This window comes from Leuresthes tenuis, unplaced genomic scaffold (assembly GCF_036924035.1).
Source record: "Leuresthes tenuis unplaced genomic scaffold, fLeuTen1.0.hap1 SCAF_5, whole genome shotgun sequence".
NCBI lineage: Eukaryota > Metazoa > Chordata > Actinopteri > Atheriniformes > Atherinopsidae > Leuresthes > Leuresthes tenuis.
This window is the reverse complement of record NW_027325359.1, coordinates 21,354,310-21,380,515: the sequence shown is the minus strand read 5'-3', so window position 1 is coordinate 21,380,515 and position 26,206 is coordinate 21,354,310. Positions and strand designations below refer to the sequence as shown.

Genomic DNA, 26,206 nt, shown 5'->3' with positions numbered 1-26,206 from the left:
TAGAGGACGATCTCTCTCGTTGGAAGTCCTTACCTATATCACTTATGGGGAGAGTTACAACCATTAAAATGATGATACTACCAAAAGTTAACTATTTGTTCTCAATGATCCTCATAAAACCATCTGCTACTTGGTTTAAGTCACTAGATTCATGCATCTCCAAATTTCTGTGGAAAAACAAACCACCACGTATTAGTTTAAAAACCCTACAGAAGACCAAGGACAGTGGTGGATTAGATTTACCTCATTTTCAGCACTATTCCTTAGCCAATAGGTTACAATATATATCAAAATGGTTTAAACCTTGTTGTTGTCACAGTTCCCAGAGACGTTGTAATCGTTGAGGATTCTATATTCACCCCCTCATTAGAGGCACGTGTTGCAGATTGATGACACTGAATCTTCTTCTCTGTTCATTGCTGGCATCATTCCCAGCATCGTAAGTGTTCGTGGCATTGTTAGCCTCTTCTTCTGGATCTTGATATCGAGCATCCTTTTGTATTTCTGGTTTGTAAGTCCTCTCTCTTCGTTCACCGGAGTCTTCGTCTCTTTGTCCTTGAGTTTGGTGATTTTTTCTTCTTTTGATGCCTTGACACAGTGTGACAGGTGATACCACATGGGAGATCCTTTAACTTGGACTGCTGTCCCTGTGCTGCGAAATGGCTGTGCTGCTCAAATGGTCTCTCCTTCATCATATACACAGTTATTTATACATCACCTTCCACCATGAAGCGTTGTCCCTTTTTGTTTCTCTCTTTGTTCTTAAAATGCTGTTATGCATGTCTAAACCAATCCATTAAACTAGATCATTTTGGCAGTAAAGCGATCTACAATGTGCTTGGTCGCAAAGCTGCTCATCTGTGGTAAACAGCTCTTCAGAAAGGCATTCTTCAATTGATTTCACTAATTTTATGTAATAATTTTGTGATTTCCTACAAAACTACACTTCTTCTCCCATCTGTCTGAGTATTTAATATTGTCTGGGTCCCGTTAAAACATGTATTTTTCCCATCTAATTCCTTGTTTGCTTTAAAACAAGTATTCCCCATTTTCTATCCCTTCAGTAGCCAACCAGTTTGTATGGAGTACACTGGAGCAACTTGACTGATCAGTAAAACACTGCTTTTGTTGTCACCGCAAGGCTTCCCCCGTCGGTTGTTTCACTGAGACACTACTGAGTAACTACAACTCAACACAGTTTATACACATAACATTCATATACATACTAACAAACAAACAAACAATAATTTATCGCAATTTTCTCATCTCTGTTTGAACGTACACCCAGGTAAATATTCCTGTAGTCTTCTCATACCGACTATGGACCCATTCATTGTTTAACTTCACTGTTTTGCAAATCCTAATTGAATATTACACATTGATATTGAACTTTACTGGATAAGCAGGTCTTCATTGCATTCAGCAGCCTATATGTGAGCATTTATGCGTAAGCTGTTCTTCTTTGCATTTATCAGCAGCAAGCAATTCTTCACTGCACATGCATATGTAAATAGTAAAACAATTCCAATGTGTTAGCGAAACCTTCTATATCACAGTGGTTTCTAAGGTCTATTTTAAGTTCTTTGCCATCAGTGAGATGACATTGTTTACAAAGTGTGTCAAATTATCACTGAAGATCTTTTCAGGAATTTCAAATCTAGAAATGAGTTATTTTACGCGTGATTTTGCTACTGAGAGTGCATCTGCTTGTGCACATGGAAATATTTCAGACCATTTGGTAAAAACCTCTGTTGTCACTGAGCAGAATCGTTTCCCTTAACATTAATTTAGTTCAATGAAATCTACAAAATAATGAAATAATGAAATCCAAACAAATATGTTGAAAAAGATACACTGGCTTAGGGAATTATCTTCGTTTTGGTCTTAGATTGCCCTGTGGAATGTATTTTGCACATATTTGACCTGCTAGACAAAACTTTATTCATTTATTTATTCTAAAAAAATGTTTTTAATAATTAGTAAAACCATATGCTGTAAAAACCTGGTTCATTATTGCTTCCATCCCTCCTGTTGAGACATGACATGGTCCGTGGCTCAATACTGCAGCATATTTAAACAAATTCTTTGGCAGTATGGTTTTCCTTCCGGTCATTCATACGAGTCTATTGTAGATGGCAATTGAATAACATCTAATAATGCTAAAATATTTGTAGTTTATACATTTAGCTGTGGATGTCAACATACCTGTTTTTCCAATGCTGTGTTAACACATGTACAGTTGAGAAGGCATACTGACTGTCAGTGTAAACGTTAACAACCTTTTTGTTATTTAATTTACAAGCTTCAGTTAAAGCTACCAATTCGACTGCTTGAACAGAGTAATTTTTTGGTAGTGGTTGTTTTAAGAAAACTTCAGTTTCTGTTACTACTGCAAATCCTGTAGCATTTGTGCCATCAGGGTTTTTTTCCTTGATCTGTTGAATAAATATAGTTATTTCTGCATTTTCATAATGTATATCAGTTAAGTCTGGCCTGGGTAAAACACTGATGGTTATTTCTGACATGCAATCATGAGGCTTTCCATCTGTGGGGTAGGTAGCAGTGTGGATGGATTAAGTGTAGCACATCTCTCGACAACAAGGTGTGGCTGTGAAAGAAGAACTGTTATGTAGGAGAGATGTCTGGTAAAGATATTTTGTTAAGTAACCATATCACAGCCACTGCATGAGGTACCTTAAGTGTTAATGGGTGAAATAACACCATTATTGTTGATGCCTGCACTGCCAATGGCTTCTGGCCATTGATTCAAAAGTACGATCTCGTCCCTTTTTCCCCTTTCAGTGGACACTGGCCCCTAATTACCGCAATTCAGCAGGGGGTCTTTCATTAGGAGTACTGGACTCCCCCGTGCACGGTTTCAGCTCCGACCCTGGACAGCGGAAAAAACGTTGAGATCTGGTTTGAGGACCCAATTGTTGAGAAAAGTCTCTCAATGAGACTCAGAGTTGCTGGAGTCAGTTAATGCAAAGGTTTAATCTTGCAGCAAGTTCAAGAATGTGTGTGTGTATGGGTGTATGTGTGCGAACGTGTGTGAGTTTGTGTGTGTGAGAGTTTAAAGAACCTGTAATCCACAGGCAGGCCTTAACTAGTATGGCACGGGTCCAGCCTGTCTCATCTTTTTTGGAAGGTCCAGCGCTCGGCCGTAACCCTTCTGTCTGTTTGGACTCTCACATACATTCGGTTAATCATAGAAAAACGAGAACAAAACTTTTTAGCCCCTTAAATTCATAAAACAGACATGGTGCAGTTATTTCCATTCTAGAAAATAAGAGTAATCACCACCATTCCTATAAATTCTGGATATTCTAACAATCTGAATCTTTTTTAAATGTTCGATGAAGCCCTTTGCTGTTCTGTTTAGAGACTCAGCTGATCATAAACCAAGTTTTGCTCTTGAACCAAGCTTCTAAACTCTTCACCTTTTTCATTTCTCAGTTAGTATTCACTTTAAAACTGATTAAAAGAAAAATTAAATGAATGCCTATCAACAAATGTGGGATCTAAACTCTAGTGCTTCCTCTAAAATAATTTCCTTTCTCAATTCAGAAATGTGTGTGTGTAAGTCACAACACCCGTGACACCAAAACGGCTTTCTTTTCTCTCTTTTCTCTACACTCTGCACTGTGAGCACACACAACAAATCAGAAAGGCTTTTTTCTCTCTTTTCTACATTATGGACTGTGGGGACACAAAACCGCTCTCTCTTTTTTTTTTTTTGATTGTGTGCCAGGGCGTTGTCTCACGTATTAGATTATGCTTAAGATACGAATGAGTTTATCAGTCACATCAGAATCCATATATACTGATCCTCCCGTAATAAAATGGTCGGATCTTATCAAACACACTTTGTTTCTTGTGACAAGTCAGCGAAACAGCGTATACACGTCAAGACACTGAATCAAGTTTGCCACAAGAACTCATAAGTTTGGCAGTATTGCTCTGCCGTCAGCAATCATACACCCATTTTATTTTCATGAGACATGTGCAGGCACCTGTTCATCTACTGTTCTATCACTATGAATTAGTTTATCTATTATCAATAAGGATACTTCTACAACTACTATCAAAGTATGTCCGGACTTCTTATGTTGTCAGTTGCTATATATGAATAAGTGGGTTGCTACTGAAAAGCATTAAGCATGTCACACAGCCCAAACATATAACATTTCAGGACACACCACACAGTTAACAACCACAGTGAAGCGTGTCAAAGCCCAAACATGTAACATTCAACAGGACACTTACACAACACACTCAAATCAAACAGTCAGACAACATACAAGAACCTATACCCCAGCCGGCATTGCTCCCTGCCTATTTTCCTACAACTCACTATGTGTGCGCACACCTTTATTCACAAACTCTTCAACTTATACTCTTTTACCGAAGCTGCTACAGCTCGATTGGCCAAATACCCTTAGATCCTATTTCGGTGAATTTGACATCTGCCTTGCATGTAACAGATTAGCGGTTTAGCAGTTTTAATTTAGTTTGAGTGAAGGAATTCATTTTATAGCAAAATCCGAAATCGTGAAGAACTCATGGAAGTAAGCTTATTCTCGGATTCCTGAATCTTTAGATTTGCTCTTTCTTTTACTGCAAAGTACAACGTTGAGCAGCACTAATGAGTTGTTTCTATTTTTGGCAGGCTTTACCTTTGCGGATGAAGCCCTTTCTGTCTGTGCAAAAGAAATCTTGTTACTGTGCAGAGTGACTTCTCTGAGTAGAGTCGCCTTACTTGTTGCGACTGTGCCAATGTTCGAAGCTGGAGTGCAAAGTTGTTGCTTGAATGGTGCTCGCTGGAGCGTGCGGTAGTGTAAAGTTATACCATTTAAAAGGGCTGAAGAGTGCTCAGTGCAGCGGGTGGGCGGAGGTGCAAAGTGACACTATGGCCATAAAAAGAACACCGCTACAAGTGCGCATTGTGCCAGGAAGGGCCCTCGGACGTGAACCAGTGGACAGTTATCGCTTCTCGGCCTTTTGGCTAAGATCAAGTGTAGTATCTGTTCTTATCAGTTTAATGTCTGATGTGTCCTCTATGCGAGGACTACATATTAAATGGATTTGTATCAATAGGAGTTGAAAAAGGAGCTTGCTCCGTTCACTCCAAGCATCGACCCGGTACTGCAGTGCCCCTGGGAACGGTGCGCTCTCCTCTGCTCTTGTGAAAAAGCAAACAGCGGTGCAGGATGGAAGTTTCAGGGAGCCCAAGATGAAACTTTCTTTTAGTCTGCTGAGAAAAGAGAGTGAATGCGAAGTAGACTTTAACACGGCTCTGGGAGCGAGCCGAGTGCGGGCTAACCAGGCGAATTGCTTGAAAGAAACGCGACACCGAATGAGCGGTCAGAACAAAGCCTCAATACGGTGTTCCTGTGGTGTTTTTATAAAATGCGGTGAAAAAAAAGGTGTGAATGCCCCATAGAAAACTAAAAGGTGGAGCGGAAGTGTTCGGCTGCAAGAAGGTGTGAATGTCCGACTATATTTGGTGAAAAGCAGGTGAAGCAAGGTATGAATGCCCAACCTTACATCATCAAAAGCGAGATCAGAGGTTTTTGGCTGCAAGAAGGCCATAGTTTGCCAAAAGTGGGTAAGGTGCGAATGACCGACTAAATATCAACAAAAGTGGGGGCGGAGGTCTTCGGATGCAAGTGGGTGTGAATATCCCACCATAGAAGTATGGTGGAGAGGAAGCTGTGAATGGCCGACCATAGTTTGCAAAAAGCGGGTGAGAAAAGGTGCGAATGTCCAACCATACATGATCAAAACAGGGAGCGGAGGTGTTTGGCTGCGACAAGGTGTGAATGTCCACCCATAATTAATGAAAAGCGGGCAACAAGTAGGTTCGAATGCCCAACCATACATCATCAAAAGCAGGAGTGGATGTGTTCGGCTACAAGAAGGTTTGAATGTCCGAGCATAGTTTGTAAAAAGCTGGTAAGAAAAGGTTCGAATGCCTGAACATACATCATCAAAAGCAGGACTGGATGTGTTCGGCTACAAGAAGGTTTGAATGTCCGACCATAGTTGATAAAAAGTGGGTATGAAAAGGTTCGAATGCCCAAGTTCGGCTGAAAAAAACTGTGTTCGGCTGCAAAAAGGTGTGAATGTTTGACTAAAGTTTGTAAGACAAGGTTCGAATGCCTGACAATGTATGATCAAAAGCGGGAGCGGAGGTGTTCAGCTGCAAGAAGGTCTAAATGTCCATCATTAATTGCTAGAAAACATGAAAGAAAATTTTCGAAAATCAATCTGCACATGATCATAAGTGGGAGAGGAGGTGTTCAGCTGCAAGAAGGTGTGAATGTCCTACCATAATTGCTGAAAAATGTGTTAGAAACGGTAAGAATGCCGGACCATACATCATCAAAAGCTAGAGAGGTGGTGTTCGGCTGCAAGTAGGTGTGAATGTCTGACTAAAGTTCAAATATATTAACAAAAGCGGGAGGAGAGGTCTTCGGATGAGTGGTTGAGAATTTCCAACCATAATCTATAAAATGCGGTGAAAAAAAAGGTGTGATAGAAACCTAAAAGGTGGAGCGGAAGTGTTCGGCTGCAAGAAGGTGTGAATGTCCGTCTATAGTTGGTGAAAAGCAGGAAAAGCCAGGTCTGAATGCCCAATCTTACATCATCAAAAGCGAGATCAGAGGTGTTTGGCTGCAAGAAAACGGGTAAGGTGTGAATGACCAACTAAATATCAACAAAAGTGGGGGCGGAGGTCTTCGGATGCAAGTGGGTGTGAATATCCCACCATACAAGTATGGTGGAGAGGAAGCTGTGAATGTCCGACCATGGTTTGTAAAACGCGGGTAAGACAAGGTGCGAATGTCCGACAATGTATGATCAAAAGAGGGAGCGGAGGTGTTCGGCTGCAAGGTCTGAATTTCCAACCATAATTTGTAAACACCGTTGAAGAAAAGCCTCGAAAGCCCGACTATACACCATCAAAAGCGGGAGCAGAGGTGTTCAGCTGCAAGAAGGTCTGAATGTCCACCAATAATTACTGAAAAATGGGTAAGAAGAGGTGTGAATGCCCAACTATACATCATCAAAAGCAGAAGTGGATGTGTTCGGCCACAAGAAGGTTTGAATGTCCGACCATAGTTTGTAAAAGGCGGGTAAGAAAAGGTTTGAATGCCCGAACATACACAATCAAAAGAGGGAGCGGAGGTGTTTCGCTGCAAGAAGGTGTGAATGTCCGAGCATAGTTTGTAAAAAAAGGGTAAGAAAAGGTTCGAATGCCCGAACATACACCATCAAAAGAGGGAGCGGAGGTGTTCCGCTGTAAGAAGGTGTGAATGTCCAACCATAGTTGGTAAAAAGCGGGTAAGAAAAGGTTAAAATACCCGACTCTACACAATCAATAGCGGGAGCGGAGTTGTTCGGCTAAAAGAAGGTGTGAAAGTCCGACCATGGTTTGTAAAAAGCGGGTAAGAAAAGGTTCGAATGCAAAAATATACACCATCAAAAGCGGAAGCCGAGGTGTTCGGCTGCAAGTAGGTCTGAATGTCCACCCATAATTAATGAAAAGCGGGCAACAAGTAGGTTCGAATGCCCAACCATACATCAACAAAAGCAGGAGTGGATGTGTTTGGCTACAAGAAGGTTTAAATGTCCGAGCATAGTTTGTAAAAAGCGGGTAAGAAAAGGTGCGAATGCCCGACAATGTATGATCAAAAGAGGGAGTGGAGGTTTTCGGCTACAAGAAGGTTTGAATGTCCAACCATAGTTTGTAAAAAGCAGGTAAGAAAAGGTGCGAATGCCCGAAAATACACCATCAAAAGAGGGAGCGGAGGTGTTCCGCTGTAAGATGGTGCGAATGTCCGACCATAGTTGGTAAAAAGCGGGTAAGAAAAGGTGCGAATGCCCGAATATATACCATCATAAGCGGAAGCGGAGGTGTTCGGCTGCAAGAAGGTGTGAACGTCCGACCAAAGTTTGTAAAAAGCAGTTAAGAAAAGGTTCGAATATCCAACCAAACATAATCAAAAGTGGGAGCAGAGCTGTTCGACTGCAAGTAGGTGTGAATTTCCACCCATAATTCCTGAAAAATGGGTAAGAAAAGGTGCGAATGCCCAACCATACATCATCAAAAGAAGAAGTGGATGTGTTCTGCTACAAGAAGGTTTGAATGTCCGACCATAGCTTGTAAAAAGTGGGTAAGAAAAAGTTCGAATGCTCGAACATACACCATCAAAATTGGGAGCGGAGGTGTTCCGCTGTAAGACGGTGTGAATGTCCGACCATAATTGGTAAAAAGCGGGTAAGAAAAGGTTAAAATACCCGACTGTACACAATCAATAGCGGGAGCGGAGTTGTTCGGCTACAAGAAGGTGTGAAAGTCCGACCATGGTTTGTAAAACGCGGGTAAGACAAGGTGCGAATGCCCGACAATGTATGATCAAAAGAGGGAGCGGAGGTGTTCGGCTGCAAGGTCTGAATTTCCAACCATAATTTGTAAACACCGTTGAAGAAAAGCCTCGAAAGCCCGACTATACACCATCAAAAGCGGGAGCAGAGGTGTTCAGCTGCAAGAAGGTCTGAATGTCCACCAATAATTACTGAGAAATGGGTAAGAAAAGGTGTGAATGCCCAACTATACATCATCACAAGCAGAAGTGGATGTGTTCGGCCACAAGAAGGTTTGAATGTCCGACCATAGTTTGTAAAAGGCGGGTAAGAAAAGGTGTGAATGCCCAACTATACATCATCAAAAGCAGAAGTGGATGTGTTCGGCCACAAGAAGGTTTGAATGTCCGACCATAGTTTGTAAAAGGCGGGTAAGAAAAGGTTTGAATGCCCGAACATACACAATCAAAAGAGGGAGCGGAGGTGTTTCGCTGCAAGAAGGTGTGAATGTCCGAGCATAGTTTGTAAAAAGCGGGTAAGAAAAGGTTCGAATGCCCGAACATACACCATCAAAAGAGGGAGCGGAGGTGTTCCGCTGTTAGAAGGTGTGAATGTCCAACCATAGTTGGTAAAAAGCGGGTAAGAAAAGGTTAAAATACCCGACTCTACACAATCAATAGCGGGAGCGGAGTTGTTCGGCTAAAAGAAGGTGTGAAAGTCCAACCATGGTTTGTAAAAAGCGGGTAAGAAAAGGTTCGAATGCAAAAATATACACCATCAAAAGCGGAAGCCGAGGTGTTCGGCTGCAAGTAGGTCTGAATGTCCACCCATAATTAATGAAAAGCGGGCAACAAGTAGGTTCGAATGCCCAACCATACATCAACAAAAGCAGGAGTGGATGTGTTTGGCTACAAGAAGGTTTGAATGTCCGAGCATAGTTTGTAAAAAGCGGGTAAGAAAAGGTGCGAATGCCCGACAATGTATGATCAAAAGAGGGAGTGGAGGTTTTCGGCTACAAGAAGGTTTGAATGTCCAACCATAGTTTGTAAAAAGCAGGTAAGAAAAGGTGCGAATGCCCGAAAATACACCATCAAAAGAGGGAGCGGAGGTGTTCCGCTGTAAGATGGTGCGAATGTCCGACCATAGTTGGTAAAAAGCGGGTAAGAAAAGGTTCGAATGCCCGAATATATACCATCATAAGCGGAAGCGGAGGTGTTCGGCTGCAAGAAGGTGTGAACGTCCGACCAAAGTTTGTAAAAAGCAGTTAAGAAAAGGTTCGAATATCCAACCAAACATAATCAAAAGTGGGAGCAGAGCTGTTCGACTGCAAGTAGGTGTGAATTTCCACCCATAATTCCTGAAAAATGGGTAAGAAAAGGTGCGAATGCCCAACCATACATCATCAAAAGAAGAAGTGGATGTGTTCTGCTACAAGAAGGTTTGAATGTCCGACCATAGCTTGTAAAAAGTGGGTAAGAAAAAGTTCGAATGCTCGAACATACACCATCAAAATTGGGAGCGGAGGTGTTCCGCTGTAAGACGGTGTGAATGTCCGACCATAATTGGTAAAAAGCGGGTAAGAAAAGGTTAAAATACCCGACTGTACACAATCAATAGCGGGAGCGGAGTTGTTCGGCTACAAGAAGGTGTGAAAGTCCGACCATGGTTTGTAAAACGCGGGTAAGACAAGGTGCGAATGCCCGACAATGTATGATCAAAAGAGGGAGCGGAGGTGTTCGGCTGCAAGGTCTGAATTTCCAACCATAATTTGTAAACACCGTTGAAGAAAAGCCTCGAAAGCCCGACTATACACCATCAAAAGCGGGAGCAGAGGTGTTCAGCTGCAAGAAGGTCTGAATGTCCACCAATAATTACTGAGAAATGGGTAAGAAAAGGTGTGAATGCCCAACTATACATCATCACAAGCAGAAGTGGATGTGTTCGGCCACAAGAAGGTTTGAATGTCCGACCATAGTTTGTAAAAGGCGGGTAAGAAAAGGTTTGAATGCCCGAACATACACAATCAAAAGAGGGAGCGGAGGTGTTTCGCTGCAAGAAGGTGTGAATGTCCGAGCATAGTTTGTAAAAAGTGGGTAAGAAAAGGTTCGAATGCCAGAACATACAGCATCAAAAGAGGGAGCGGAGGTTTTCCGCTGTAAGAAGGTGTGAATGTCCGACCATAGTTGGTAAAAAGCGGGTAAGAAAAGGTTAAAATACCCGACTCTACACAATCAATAGCGGGAGCGGAGTTGTTCGGCTAAAAGAAGGTGTGAAAGTCCGACCATGGTTTGTAAAAAGCGGTTAAGAAAAGGTTCGAATGCAAAAATACACACCATCAAAAGCGGAAGCCGAGGTGTTCGGCTGCAAATAGGTGTGAATGTCCACCCATAATTAATGAAAAGCGGGCAACAAGTAGGTTCGAATGCCCAACCATACATCACCAAAAGCAGGAGTGGATGTGTTTGGCTACAAGAAGGTTTGAATGTCCGAGCATAGTTTGTAAAAAGCGGGTAAGAAAAGGTGCGAATGCCCGACAATGTATGATCAAAAGAGGGAGCGGAGGTGTTCCGCTGTAAGATGGTGCGAATGTCCGACCATAGTTGGTAAAAAGCGGGTAAGAAAAGGTTCGAATGCCCGAATATATACCATCAAAAGCGGAAACGGAGGTGTTCGGCTGCAAGAAAGTGTGAACGTACGACCAAAGTTTGTAAAAAGCAGTTAAAAAAGGTTCGAATATCCAACCAAACATAATCAAAAGTGGGAGCAGAGCTGTTCGACTGCAAGTAGGTGTGAATGTCCACCCATAATTCCTGAAAAATGGGTAAGAAAAGGTGCGAATGCCCAACCATACATCATCAAAAGAAGAAGTGGATGTGTTCTGCTACAAGAAGGTTTGAATGTCCGACCATAGTTTGTAAAAAGTGGGTAAGAAAAAGTTCGAATGCCCGAACATACACCATCAAAAGAGGGAGCGGAGGTGTTCCGCTGTAAGACGGTGTGAAAGTCCGACCATAATTGGTAAAAAGCGGGTAAGAAAAGGTTAAAATACCCGACTCTACACAATCAATAGCGGGAGCGGAGTTGTTCGGCTACAAGAAGGTGTGAAAGTCCGACCATGGTTTGTAAAACGCGGGTAAGACAAGGTGCGAATGCCCGACAATGTATGATCAAAAGAGGGAGCGGAGGTGTTCGGCTGCAAGGTCTGAATTTCCAACCAATAATTACTGAAAAATGGGTAAGAAAAGGTGTGAATGCCCAACTATACATCATAAAAAGCAGAAGTGGATGTGTTCGGCCACAAGAAGGTTTGAATGTCCGACCATAGTTTGTAAAAAGCGGATAAGAAAAGGTTTGAATGCCCGAACATACACAATCAAAAGAGGGAACGGAGGGGTTTCGCTGAAAGAAGGTGTGAATGTCCGAGCATAGTTTGTAAAAAGTGGGTAAGAAAAGATTCGAATGCCAAAATATACACCATCAAAAACGGAAGCCGAGGTGTTCGGCTGCAAGTAGGTGGGAATGTCAGATCATAATTTGCAAAAAGCTGATGAGAAAGGTGTGAATGACCGACAATAATTACTGAAAAATGTGTTAGAAAAGGTAAGAATGCCCGACTATTCATCATCAAAAGCAGAGAAGAGGTGTTCGGATGCAAGAAGCTGTGAATGTCCAGCCATAATTACTCAAAAACGGGTAAGAAAAGGTAGTATTGCCAGACCATAAATGATCAAAACAGGGAGCGGAGGTGTTCCGCTGTAAGAAGGTGTGAATGTCCAACCATAATTGGTAAAAAGCGGGTAAGAAAAGGTTAAAATACCCGACTGACACAATCAATAGCGGGAGCGGAGTTGTTTGGCTACTAAAAGGTGTGAAAGTCCGACCATACATCCTCAAAAGCAGAACTGGATGTGTTCGGCTACAAGAAGGTTTGAATGTCCGACCATAGTTTGTAAAAAGCGGGTAAGAAAAGGTTTGAATGCCCAAACATACACCATCAAAAGAGGGAGCGGAGGTGTTCCGCCATAAGAAGGTGTGAATGTCCGACCGTAGTTGCTAAAAAGTGGGTAAGAAAAGGTTAAAATACCCGACTGTACACAATCAATAGCGGGAGCGAATGTGTTCGGCTACAAGAAGGTGTGAAAGTCCAACCATGTTTTGTAAATAGCGGGTAAGAAAAGGTGCGAATGCCCGACAATGTATGATCAAAAGAGGGAGCGGAGGTTTTCGGCTAAAAGAAGGTGTGAATGTCCAACCATAATTTGTAAAAACCGGGGAAGAAAAGGCTCGAAAGCCCGACTATACACCATCAAAAGCGGGTGCAGAGGGGTTCAGCTGCAAGAAGGTCTGAATGTCCATCAATAATTGCTAGAAAACATGAAAGAAAATTTTCGAATATCAAACCGCACATGATCATAAGTGGGAGCGGAGGTGTTTAGCTGCAAGAAGGTGTGAATGTCCACCCATAATTCCTCAAAAATAGGTAAAAAAAAAGGTGCGAATGCCCAACCATACATCATCAAAAGCAGGACTGGATGTGTTCGGCTACAAGGTTTGAATGTCCGAGCATAGTTTGTTAAAAGCGGGTAAGAAAAGGTTCGAATGCCCGAACATACACCATCAAAAGAGGGAGCGGAGGTGTTCGGCCATAAGAAGGTGTGAATGTCCGACCGTAGTTGGTAAAAAGCGGGTAAGAAAAGGTTAAAATGGCCGTCTGTACACAATCAATAGCGGGAAGGGATGTGTTCGGCTACAAGAAGGTGTGAAAGTCCGACCATGTTTTGTAAAAAGCGGTTAAGAAAAGGTGTGAATGCCCGACAATGTATGATCAAAGGAGGGAGCGGAGGTTTTCGGCTGCAAGAAGGTCTGAATGTCCAACCATAATTTGTAAAAACCGGGGAAGAAAAGGCTCGGAAGCCCGACTATACACCATCAAAAGTGGGAGCAGAGGTGTTCAGCTGCAAGAAGGTCTCAATGTCCATCAATAATTGCTAAAAAACATGAAAGAAAATTTTCGAATATCAAACCGCACATGATCATATGCGGGAGAAGAGGTGTTCAGCTGCAAGAAGGTGTGAATGTCCACCCATAATTCCTGAAAAATGGGTAAAAAAAGGTGCGAATGCCCAACCATACATCATCAAAAGCAGGTGTGAATATCAGATCATAATTTGCAAAAACCTGATGAGAAATGGTGAGAATGCCCTATACACCATCAAATGCGGGAGCGGAGGTGTTCGGCTGTGAGTAGGTGTGAATGTCCAACCATACTTGCTGAAAAATATGACAAAGCAGTTTTCACTTTGTTTGAGTGAAGGATTTCATTTTATATAGAAATCCGAAATTGTGTAGAACTCGTGGAAATAAGTTTATTCTCGGATTCCTAAAGGTTTAGTGTTGTTCTTTGGTATACTGCAAAGTAATACTTTTTATTTTGTTGAAACCGATTCAGACATGGATAAATATCAAGGAAAAAGCAGTTTTAACTTGGTTTGAGTGAAGGAATTCATTTTATATCAAAATCCGAAATTGTGTAGAACTCGTGGAAATAAGTTTATTCTCGGATTCCTAAAGGTTTAGTGTTGTTCTTTGGTATACTGCAAAGTAATACTTTCTATTTTGTTGAAACCGATTAAGTTAAAACTGCTTTGTCCTTCATATTTATCCATGTCATAATAGCTTTAAACAAAAAAGAACGTTGTACTTTGCAGGATAGGAAAGAACAACAATAAACCTTTAGGAATCCGAGAATAATCTTCTTTTCACGAGTTCTACACAATTTCGGATTTTGATATAAAATGAATGCCTTCACTCAAACCAAGTTAAAACTGCTTTGTCCTTCATATTTATTCATGTCTAAATAGCTTTAAACAAAAAAGAACGTTGTACTTTGCAGGATAGGAAAGAACAACTCTAAACCTTTTCAGGAATCCGAGAATAAGCGTCGATTGACGAGTTCTACACAATTTCAGATTTTGATATAAAATGAATTCGTTCACTCAAACCAAGTTAAAACTGCTTTTGTCCTTCATATTTATCCATGTCTGAATAGGTTTCAACAAAAAAGAAAGTATTACTTTGCAGTATACCAAAGAACAACACTAAACCTTTAGGAATCCGAAAATAAGCTTCTTATCACCAGTTCTACACAATTTCGGATTTTGATATAAAATGAATTCCTTCACTCAAACCAAGTTAAAACTGCTTTGTCCTTAATATTTATCCATGTCTGAATATGTTTCAACAAAAAAGAAAGTATTACTTTGCAGTATACCAAAGAACAACACTAAACCTTTAGGAATCCGAGAATAAGCTTCTTTTCACCAGTTCTACACAATTTTGGATTTTGATATAAAATGAATTCCTTCACTCAAACCAAGTTAAAACTGCTTTGTCCTTCATATTTATCCATGTCTGAATGGGTTTCAACAAAATAGAAAGTATTACTTTGCAGTATACCAAAGAACAACACTAAACCTTTAGGAATCCGAGAATAAGCTTCTTTTCACCAGTTCTACACAATTTTGGATTTTGATATAAAATGAATTCCTTCACTCAAACCAAGTTAAAACTGCTTTGTCCTTCATATTTATCCATGTCTGAATCGGTTTCAACAAAATAGAAAGTATTACTTTGCAGTATACCAAAGAACAACACTAAACCTTTAGGAATCCGAGAATAAACTTATTTCCACGAGTTCTACACAATTTCGGATTTTGATATAAAATGAATTCCTTCACTCAAACCAAGTGAAAACTGCTTTGTCATATTTTTCAGCAAGTATGGTCGGACATTCACACCTACTCACAGCCGAACACCTCCGCTCCCGCATTTGATGGTGTATAGTCGGGCATTCTCACCATTTCTCATCAGGTTTTTGCAAATTATGATCTGACATTCACACCTGCTTTTGATGTTGTATGGTTGGGCATTCGCACCTTTTTTTACCCATTTTTCAGGAATTATGGGTGGACATTCACACCATCTTGCAGCTGAACACCTCCTCTCCCGCATATGATCATGTGCGGTTTGATATTCGAAAATTTTCTTTCATGTTTTCTAGCAATTATTGATGGACATTGAGACCTTCTTGCAGCTGAACACCTCCGCTCCCGCTTTTGATGATGTATAGTCGGGCTTTCGAGCCTTTTCTTCCCCGGTTTTTACAAATTATGGTTGGACATTCAGACCTTCTTGCAGCCGAAAACCTCCGCTCCCTCTTTTGATCATACATTGTCGGGCATTCGCACCTTTTCTTAACCACTTTTTACAAAACATGGTTGGACTTTCACACTTTCTTGTAGCCGAACACATCCCTTCCCACTATTGATTGTGTACAGTCGGGTATTTTAACCTTTTCTTACCCGCTTTTTACCAACTACGGTTGGACATTCACACCTTCTTATGGCGGAACACCTCCGCTCCCTCTTTTGATGGTGTAGGTTCGGGCATTCGAACCTTTTCTTACCCGCTTTTTACAAACTATGCTCGGACATTCAAACCTTCTTGTAGCCGAACACATCCAGTCCTGCTTTTGATGATGTATGGTTGGCCATTCGCACCTTTTTTTTTACCCATTTTTGAGGAATTATGGGTGGACATTCACACCTTGCAGCTGAACACCTCCTCTCCCACTTATGATCATGTGCGGTTGGATATTCGAAAAATTTTTTTCATGTTTTCTAGCAATTATTGATGGACATTCAGACCTTCTTGCAGCTGAACACCTCCGCTCCCGCTTTTGATGGATGTAGTCGGGCTTCCGAGCCTTTTCTTCCCCGGTTTTTACAAATTATGGTTGGACATTTAGACCTTCTTGCAGCCGAAAACCTCCGTTCCCTCTTTTGATCATACATTGTCCGGCATTCGCAACTTTTCTTACCCGCTTTTTACAAACCATGGTCGGACTTTCACACCTTTTAGTAGCCAAACAACTCCGCTCCCGCTATTGATTGTGTACAGTCGGTTATTTTAACCTTTTCTTACCCGCTTTTTACCAATTATGGTGGGACATTCACACCTCTTCTTACAGCGGAACACCTCCGCTCCCTGTTTTGATCATTTATGGTCTGGCAATACTACCTTTTCTTACCCGTTTTTGAGTAATTATGGCTGGACATTCACAGCTTCTTGCATCCGAACACCTCTTCTCTGCTTTTGATGATGAATAGTCCGGCATTCTTACCTTTTCTAACACATTTTTCAGTAATTATTGTCGGTCATTCACACCTTTCTCATCAGCTTTTTGCAAATTATGATCTGATATTCCCACCTACTTGCAGCCGAACACCTCGGCTTCCGTTTTTGATGGTGTATATTTTGGCATTCGAACCTTTTCTTACCCACTTTTTACAAACTATGCTCGGACATTCACACCTTCTTGCAGCGAAACCCCTCCGTTCCCTCTTTTGATTGTGTATGTTCGGGCATTCGAACCTTTTCTTATCCGCTTTTTACAAACTATGGTCGGACATTCAAACCTTCTTGTGGCCGAACACATCCACTTCTGCTTTTTATGATGTATAGTTGGGCATTCACACCTTTTCTTACCCATTTTTCAGTAATTATTGGTTGGAAATTCAGACCTTGCAGCCGAACACCTCCGCTCCCTCTTTTGATCATACGTTGTCGGGCATTCACACCTTGTCTTTCCCGCGTTTTACAAACCATGGTCGGACTTTCACACCTTCTTGTAGCCGAACAACTCCGCTCCCGCTATTGATTGTGTACAGTCGGGTTTTTTAACCTTTTCTTACCCGCTTTTTACCAACTATGGTCGGACATTCGCAGCATCTTACAGCGGAACACCTCCGCTCCCTCTTTTGATGGTGTATGTTCGGGCATTCGAACTTTTTCTTACCCGCTTTTTACAAACTATGGTCGGACATTCAAACCTTCTTGTAGCAGAACACATCCACTTCTTCTTTTGATGATGTATGGTTGGGCATTCGCACCTTTTCTTACCCATTTTTCAGGAATTATGGGTGGATATTCACACCTACTTGCAGTCGAAAAGCTCTGCTCCCACTTTTTATTATGTTTGGTTGGATATTCGAACCTTTTCTTAACTGCTTTTTACAAACTTTGGTCGGACGTTCACACCTTCTTGCAGCCGAACACCTCCGCTTCCGCTTTTGATGGTATATATTCGGGCATTCGAACCTTTTCTTACCCACTTTTTACCAACTATGGTCGGACATTCACACCGTCTTTCAAGTGTAACACCTCCGCTCCCTCTTTTGATGGTGTATGTTCGGGCATTCGCACCTTTTCTTACCCGCTTTTTACAAACTATGGTCGTACATTCAAACCTTGTAGCCGAAAACCTCCACTCCCTCTTTTGATCATACTTTGTCGGGCATTCGCACCTTTTCTTACCCGCTTTTTACAAACTATGCTCGGACATTCAAACCTTCTTGTAGCCAAACACATCCACTCCTGCTTTTGTTGATGTATGGTTGGGCATTCGAACCTACTTGTTGCCCGCTTTTCATTAATTATGGGTGGACATTCACACCTTGTCAAAGCCAAACACCTCCGCTCCCTCTTTTGATCATGTATGGTTGGACATTCGCACCTTTTCTCACCCGCTTTTTGCAAACTATGGTCAGCCATTCACAGCTTCCTCTCCACCATACTTGTATGGTGGGATATTCACACCCACTTGCCTCCGAAGATCTCCGCCCCCACTTTTGTTGATATTTAGTCGGTCATTCACACCATACCCGTTTTCTTGCCGCCAAACACCTCTGATCTAGCTTTTGATGATGTAAGATTGGGCATTCAGACCTTGCTTTTCCTGCTTTTCACCAACTATAGATGGACATTCACACCTTCTTGCAGCCGAACACTTCCGCTCCACCTTTTAGGTTTCTATCACACCTTTTTTTTCACCGCATTTTATAGATTATGGTTGGAAATTCTCAACCACTCATCCGAAGACCTCTCCTCCCGCTTTTGTTAATATATTTGAACTTTAGTCAGACATTCACACCTACTTGTAGCCGAACACCACCTCTCTAGCTTTTGATGAGGTATGGTCCGGGATTCTTACCGTTTCTAACACATTTTTCAGCAATTATGGTAGGATATTCACACCTTCTTGCAGCTGAACACCTCCTCTCCCACTTATGATCATGTGCGGATTGATTTTCGAAAATTTTCTTTCATGTTTTCTAGCAATTAATTATGGACATTTAGACCTTCTTGCAGCTGAACACCTCCGCTCCCGCTTTTGATCATACATTGTCAGGCATTCGCACCTTGTCTTACCCGCTTTTTACAAACTTTAGTCGAACATTCACACCTTTTTGCAGCCGAACACAGTTTTTTGCAGCCGAATTTGGGCATTCGCACCTTTTCATACCCACTTTTTACCAACTATGGTCGGACATTCACACCGTCTTACAGCGGAACACCTCCGCTCCCTCTTTTGATGGTGTATGTTCGGGCATTCGAACCTTTTCTTACCCGCTTTTTACAAACTATGCTCGGACATTCAAACCTTCTTGTAGCCGAACACATCCACTCCTGCTTTTGATGATGTATGGTATGGCATTCGAACCTACTTGTTGCCCGCTTTTCATTAATTATGGGTGGACATTCACACCTTGTCGCAGCCAAACACCCTGTTTCGATCATGTATGGTTGGACATTCGCACCTTTTCTCACCCGCTTTTTGCAAACTATGGTCGGCCATTCACAGCTTCCTCTCCACCATACTTGTATGGTGGGATATTCACACCCACTTGCATCCGAAGACCTCCGCCCCCACTTTTGTTGATATTTAGTCGGTCATTCGCACCTTACCCGCTTTTGGCAAACTATGGCCTTCTTGCAGCCAAAAACCTCTGATCTCGCTTTTGATGATGTAAGGTTGGGCATTCAGACCTTGCTTCACCTGCTTTTCACCAAATATAGTCGGACATTCACACCTTCTTGCAGCCGAACACTTCCGCTCCACCTTTTAGTTTTCTATGGGGCATTCACACCTTTATTTTCACCGCATTTTATAAAAACACCACAGGAACACCGTATTGAGGCTTTGTTCTGACCGCTCATTCGGTGTCGCGTTTCTTTCAAGCATTTCTCCTGGTTAGCCCGCACTCGGCTCGCTCCCAGAGCCGTGTTAAAGTCTACTTCGCATTCACTCTCTTTTCTCATCAGACTAAAAGAAACTTCCATCCTGCACCGCTGTTAGCTTTTTCACAAGAGCAGAGGAGAGCGCACCGTTCCCAGCGGCACTGCAGTACCGGGTCGATGCTTGGAGTGAACGGAGCAAGCTCCTTTTTCAACTCCTATTGATAAAAATCCATTTAATATGTAGTCCTTGCATAGACATATCACATATTAAACTGATAAGTACAGATGGATTATGTGCAATTAGTAAAGAGAGTAGAGGACGATCTCTCTCGTTGGAAGTCCTTACCTATATCACTTATGGGGAGAGTTACAACCATTAAAATGATGATACTACCAAAAGTTAACTATTTGTTCTCAATGATCCCCATAAAACCATCTGCTACTTGGTTTAAGTCACTAGATTCATGCATCTCCAAATTTCTGTGGAAAAACAAACCACCACATATTAGTTTAAAAACCCTACAGAAGACCAAGGACAGTGGTGGATTAGATTTACCTCATTTTCAGCACTATTCCTTAGCCAATAGGTTACAATATATATCAAAATGGTTTAAACCTTGTTGTTGTCACAGTTCCCAGAGACGTTGTAATCGTTGAGGATTCTAATTTCACCCCCTCATTAGAGGCACGTGTTGCAGATTGATGACACTGAATCTTCTTCTCTGTTCATTGCTGGCATCATTCCCAGCATCGTAAGTGTTCGTGGCATTGTTAGCCTCTTCTTCTGGATCTTGATATCGAGCATCCTTTTGTATTTCTGGTTTGTAAGTCCTCTCTCTTCGTTCACCGGAGTCTTCGTCTCTTTGTCCTTGAGTTTGGTGATTTTTTCTTCTTTTGATGCCTTGACACAGTGTGACAGGTGATACCACATGGGAGATCCTTTAACTTGGACTGCTGTCCCTGTGCTGCGAAATGGCTGTGCTGCTCAAATGGTCTCTCCTTCATCATATACACAGTTATTTATACATCACCTTCCACCATGAAGCGTTGTCCCTTTTTGTTTCTCTCTTTGTTCTTAAAATGCTGTTATAAATGTCTAAACCAATCCATTAAACTAGATCATTTTGGCAGTAAAGCGATCTACAATGTGCTTGGTCGCAAAGCTGCTCATCTGTGGTAAACAGCTCTTCAGAAAGGCATTCTTCAATTGATTTCACTCATTTTATGTAATAATTTTGTGATTTCCTACAAAACTACACTTCTTCTCCCATCTGTCTGAGTATTTAATATTGTCTGGGTCCCGTTAAAACATGTATTTTTCCCATCTAATTCCTTGTTTGCTTTAAAACAAGTATTCCCCATTTTCTATCCCTTCAGTAGCCAACCAGTTTGTATGGAGTACACTGGAGCAACTTGACTGATCAGTAAAACACTGCTTTTGTTGTCAACGCAAGGCTTCCCCCGTCGGTTGTTTCACTGAGACACTACTGAGTAACTACAACTCAACACAGTTTATACACATAACATTCATATACATACTAACAAACAAACAAACAATAATTTATCGCAATTTTCTCATCTCTGTTTGAACGTACACCCAGGTAAATATTCCTGTAGTCTTCTCATACCGACTATGGACCCATTCATTGTTTAACTTCACTGTTTTGCAAATCCTAATTGAATATTACACATTGACATTGAACTTTACTGGATAAGCAGGTCTTCATTGCATTCAGCAGCCTATATGTGAGCATTTATGTGTAAGCTGTTCTTCTTTGCATTTATCAGCAGCAAGCAATTCTTCACTGCACATGCATATGTAAATAGTAAAACAATTCCAATGTGTTAGCGAAACCTTCTATATCACAGTGGTTTCTAAGGTCTATTTTAAGTTCTTTGCCATCAGTGAGATGACATTGTTTACAAAGTGTGTCAAATTATCACTGAAGATCTTTTCAGGAATTTCAAATCTAGAAATGAGTTATTTTACGCGTGATTTTGCTACTGAGAGTGCATCTGCTTGTGCACATGGAAATATTTCAGACCATTTGGTAAAAACCTCTGTTGTCACTGAGCAGAATCGTTTCCCTTAACATTAATTTAGTTCAATGAAATCTACAAAATAATGAAATAATGAAATCCAAACAAATATGTTGAAAAAGATACACTGGCTTAGGGAATTATCTTCGTTTTGGTCTTAGATTGCCCTGTGGAATGTATTTTGCACATATTTGACCTGCTAGACAAAACTTTATTCATTTATTTATTCTAAAAAAATGTTTTTAATAATTAGTAAAACCATATGCTGTAAAAACCTGGTTCATTATTGCTTCCATCCCTCCTGTTGAGACATGACATGGTCCGTGGCTCAATACTGCAGCATATTTAAACAAATTCTTTGGCAGTATGGTTTTCCTTCCGGTCATTCATACGAGTCTATTGTAGATGGCAATTGAATAACATCTAATAATGCTAAAATATTTGTAGTTTATACATTTAGCTGTGGATGTCAACATACCTGTTTTTCCAATGCTGTGTTAACACATGTACAGTTGAGAAGGCATACTGACTGTCAGTGTAAACGTTAACAACCTTTTTGTTATTTAATTTACAAGCTTCAGTTAAAGCTACCAATTCGACTGCTTGAACAGAGTAATTTTTTGGTAGTGGTTGTTTTAAGAAAACTTCAGTTTCTGTTACTACTGCAAATCCTGTAGCATTTGTGCCATCAGGGTTTTTTTCCTTGATCTGTTGAATAAATATAGTTATTTCTGCATTTTCATAACGTATATCAGTTAAGTCTGGCCTGGGTAAAACACTGATGGTTATTTCTGGCTTTCCATCTGTGGGGTAGGTAGCAGTGTGGATGGATTAAGTGTAGCACATCTCTCGACAACAAGGTGTGGCTGTGAAAGAAGAACTGTTATGTAGGAGAGATGTCTGGTAAAGATATTTTGTTAAGTAACCATATCACAGCCACTGCATGAGGTACCTTAAGTGTTAATGGGTGAAATAACACCATTATTGTTGATGCCTGCACTGCCAATGGCTTCTGGCCATTGATTCAAAAGTACTATCTCGTCCCTTTTTCCCCCTTTCAGTGGACACTGGCCCCTAATTACCGCAATTCAGCAGGGGGTCTTTCATTAGGAGTACTGGACTCCCCCGTGCACGGTTTCAGCTCCGACCCTGGACAGCGGAAAAAACGTTGAGATCTGGTTTGAGGACCCAATTGTTGAGAAAAGTCTCTCAATGAGACTCAGAGTTGCTGGAGTCAGTTAATGCAAAGGTTTAATCTTGCAGCAAGTTCAAGAATGTATGTGTGAATGGGTGTATGTGTGCGAACGTGTGTGAGTTTGTGTGTGTGAGAGTTTAAAGAACCTGTTATCCACAGGCAGGCCTTAACTAGTATGGCACGGGTCCAGCCTGTCTCATCTTTTTTGGAAGGTCCAGCGCTCGGCCGTAACCCTTCTGTCTGTTTGGACTCTCACATACATTCGGTTAATCATAGAAAAACGAGAACAAAACTTTTTAGCCCCTTAAATTCATAAAACAGACATGGTGCAGTTATTTCCATTCTAGAAAATAAGAGTAATCACCACCATTCCTATAAATTCTGGATATTCTAACAATCTGAATCTTTTTTAAATGTTCGATGAAGCCCTTTGCTGTTCTGTTTAGAGACTGAGCTGATCATAAACCAAGTTTTGCTCTTGAACCAAGCTTCTAAACTCTTCACCTTTTTCATTTCTCAGTTAGTATTCACTTTAAAACTGATTAAAAGAAAAATTAAATGAATGCCTATCAACAAATGTGGGATCTAAACTCTAGTGCTTCCTCTAAAATAATTTCCTTTCTCAATTCAGAAATGTGTGTGTGTAAGTCACAACACCCGTGACACCAAAACGGCTTTCTTTTCTCTCTTTTCTCTACACTCTGCACTGTGAGCACACACAACAAATCAGAAAGGCTTTTTTCTCTCTTTTCTACATTATGGACTGTGGGGACACAAAACCGCTCTCTCTTTTTTTTTTTTTGATTGTGTGCCAGGGCGTTGTCTCACGTATTAGATTATGCTTAAGATACGAATGAGTTTATCAGTCACATCAGAATCCATACATACTGATCCTCCCGTAATAAAATGGTCGGATCTTATCAAACATACTTTGTTTCTTGTGACAAGTCAGCGAAACAGCGTATACACGTCAAGACACTGAATCAAGTTTGCCACAAGAACTCATAAGTTTGGCAGTATTGCTCTGCCGTCAGCAATCATACACCCATTTTATTTTCATGAGACATGTGCAGGCACCTGTTCATCTACTGTTCTATCACTATGAATTAGTTTATCTATTATCAATAAGGATACTTCTACAACTACTATCAAAGTATGTCCGGACTTCTTATGTTGTCAGTTGCTATATATGAATAAGTGGGTTGCTACTGAAAAGCATTAAGCATGTCACACAGCCCAAACATATAACATTTCAGGACACACCACACAGTTAACAACCACAGTGAAGCGTGTCAAAGCCCAAACATGTAACATTCAACAGGACACTTACACAACACATTCAAATCAAACAGTCAGACAACATACAAGAACCTATACCCCAGCCGGCATTGCTCCCTGCCTATTTTCCTACAACTCACTATGTGTGCGCACACCTTTATTCACAAACTCTTCAACTTATACTCTTTTACCGAAGCTGCTACAGCTCGATTGGCCAAATACCCTTAGATCCTATTTCGGTGAATTTGACATCTGCCTTGCATGTAACAGATTAGCGGTTTAGCAGTTTTAATTTAGTTTGAGTGAAGGAATTCATTTTATAGCAAAATCCGAAATCGTGAAGAACTCATGGAAGTAAGCTTATTCTCGGATTCCTGAATCTTTAGATTTGCTCTTTCTTTTACTGCAAAGTACAACGTTGAGCAGCACTAATGAGTTGTTTCTATTTTTGGCAGGCTTTACCTTTGCGGATGAAGCCCTTTCTGTCTGTGCAAAAGAAATCTTGTTACTGTGCAGAGTGACTTCTCTGAGTAGAGTCGCCTTACTTGTTGCGACTGTGCCAATGTTCGAAGCTGGAGTGCAAAGTTGTTGCTTGAATGGTGCTCGCTGGAGCGTGCGGTAGTGTAAAGTTATACCATTTAAAAGGGCTGAAGAGTGCTCAGTGCAGCGGGTGGGCGGAGGTGCAAAGTGAAACTATGGCCATAAAAAGAACACCGCTACAAGTGCGCATTGTGCCAGGAAGGGCCCTCGGACGTGAACCAGTGGACAGTTATCGCTTCTCGGCCTTTTGGCTAAGATCAAGTGTAGTATCTGTTCTTATTAGTTTAATGTCTGATGTGTCCTCTATGCGAGGACTACATATTAAATGGATTTGTATCAATAGGAGTTGAAAAAGGAGCTTGCTCCGTTCACTCCAAGCATCGACCCGGTACTGTAGTGCCCCTGGGAACGGTGCGCTCTCCTCTGCTCTTGTGAAAAAGCAAACAGCGGTGCAGGATGGAAGTTTCAGGGAGCCCAAGATGAAACTTTCTTTTAGTCTGCTGAGGAAAGAGAGTGAATGCGAAGTAGACTTTAACACAGTTCTGGGAGCGAGCCGAGTGCGGGCTAACCAGGAGAATTGCTTGAAAGAAACGCGACACCGAATGAGCGGTCAGAACAAAGCCTCAATACGGTGTTCCTGTGGTGTTTTTATAAAATGCGGTGAAAAAAAAGGTGTGAATGCCCCATAGAAAACTAAAAGGTGGAGCGGAAGTGTTCGGCTGCAAGAAGGTGTGAATGTCCGACTATATTTGGTGAAAAGCAGGTGAAGCAAGGTATGAATGCCCAACCTTACATCATCAAAAGCGAGATCAGAGGTTTTTGGCTGCAAGAAGGCCATAGTTTGCCAAAAGTGGGTAAGGTGCGAATGACCGACTAAATATCAACAAAAGTGGGGGCGGAGGTCTTCGGATGCAAGTGGGTGTGAATATCCCACCATAGAAGTATGGTGGAGAGGAAGCTGTGAATGGCCGACCATAGTTTGCAAAAAGCGGGTGAGAAAAGGTGCGAATGTCCAACCATACATGATCAAAACAGGGAGCGGAGGTGTTTGGCTGCGACAAGGTGTGAATGTCCACCCATAATTAATGAAAAGCGGGCAACAAGTAGGTTCGAATGCCCAACCATACATCATCAAAAGCAGGAGTGGATGTGTTCGGCTACAAGAAGGTTTGAATGTCCGAGCATAGTTTGTAAAAAGCGGGTAAGAAAAGGTTCGAATGCCTGAACATACATCATCAAAAGCAGGACTGGATGTGTTCGGCTACAAGAAGGTTTGAATGTCCGACCATAGTTGGTAAAAAGTGGGTATGAAAAGGTTCGAATGCCCAAAATTGGCTGAAAAAAACTGTGTTCGGCTGCAAAAAGGTGTGAATGTTTGACTAAAGTTTGTAAGACAAGGTTCGAATGCCTGACAATGTATGATCAAAAGCGGGAGCGGAGGTGTTCAGCTGCAAGAAGGTCTAAATGTCCATCATTAATTGCTAGAAAACATGAAAGAAAATTTTCGAAAATCAATCTGCATATGATCATAAGTGGGAGAAGAGGTGTTCAGCTGCAAGAAGGTGTGAATGTCCTACCATAATTGCTGAAAAATGTGTTAGAAACGGTAGGAATGCCGGACCATACATCATCAAAAGCTAGAGAGGTGGTGTTCGGCTGCAAGTAGGTGTGAATGTCTGACTAAAGTTCAAATATATTAACAAAAGC

At 41.4% G+C, this 26,206-nt stretch overlaps 2 non-coding genes and 1 pseudogene across 2 annotated transcripts; 2 read left to right on the top strand and 1 right to left on the bottom strand.

The window, feature by feature from the left end:
- The first annotated feature begins 4,985 nt into the window (after positions 1–4,985).
- On the top strand, positions 4,986–5,176 carry LOC140307950 (U2 spliceosomal RNA). The gene has a single exon (XR_011915968.1). It is a non-coding gene; the product is annotated as a U2 spliceosomal RNA (small nuclear RNA).
- A 14,406-nt stretch (positions 5,177–19,582) lies between these two features.
- Positions 19,583–19,759, bottom strand: LOC140308047 (U2 spliceosomal RNA; annotated as a pseudogene).
- A 4,971-nt stretch (positions 19,760–24,730) lies between these two features.
- LOC140308004 (U2 spliceosomal RNA) lies at positions 24,731–24,921 on the top strand. Its single transcript, XR_011916018.1, has one exon. It is a non-coding gene; the product is annotated as a U2 spliceosomal RNA (small nuclear RNA).
- Positions 24,922–26,206: the final 1,285 nt, after the last annotated feature.